Source organism: Sinocyclocheilus anshuiensis, unplaced genomic scaffold (genome assembly GCF_001515605.1).
Source record: "Sinocyclocheilus anshuiensis isolate Anshui unplaced genomic scaffold, SAMN03320099.WGS_v1.1 scaffold2031, whole genome shotgun sequence".
NCBI lineage: Eukaryota > Metazoa > Chordata > Actinopteri > Cypriniformes > Cyprinidae > Sinocyclocheilus > Sinocyclocheilus anshuiensis.
The window spans coordinates 85,273-85,727 of NW_015549686.1; positions in this window are offsets into that span (position 1 = coordinate 85,273).

Here is a 455-nt window from a genome sequence, read left to right on the forward strand (position 1 = left end):
GGGTCTGTTCCAAGGGCCTTTCCTGTGCCTGAATCCGCTGCAGAACCTCCAGAGGTGGCGGCATCCGCTGCAAAACCTTCTGAGGTGGTGGCACCTGCTTACGAACTCACAGACTGCCCTGTCACGGCCACAGAGGCCGTTCACGAACTCACAGACTGTCTTGTCACGGCCACAGAGGCCGTTCACAAACTCACTGCCTGCCCTGTCACAGCCATGGAGGCCGTCCACGAACTCACTGTCTGCCCTGTCACGACTATGGAGGCCGTTCACGAACTCACTGTCTGTCCTGCCACGGCCATGGAGGCCGTTCATGAACTCGCTGTCTGTCCTTTCACAGCCAAGGAGGCCATTCAAGAACTCCGTTCTGTCGTTTTAATTACAATTTTTAAAAAGCATATAAAATATAATTTTTTTAAGAATTTGACAAAAGATGACATACTTTTAATAAAGTTAGA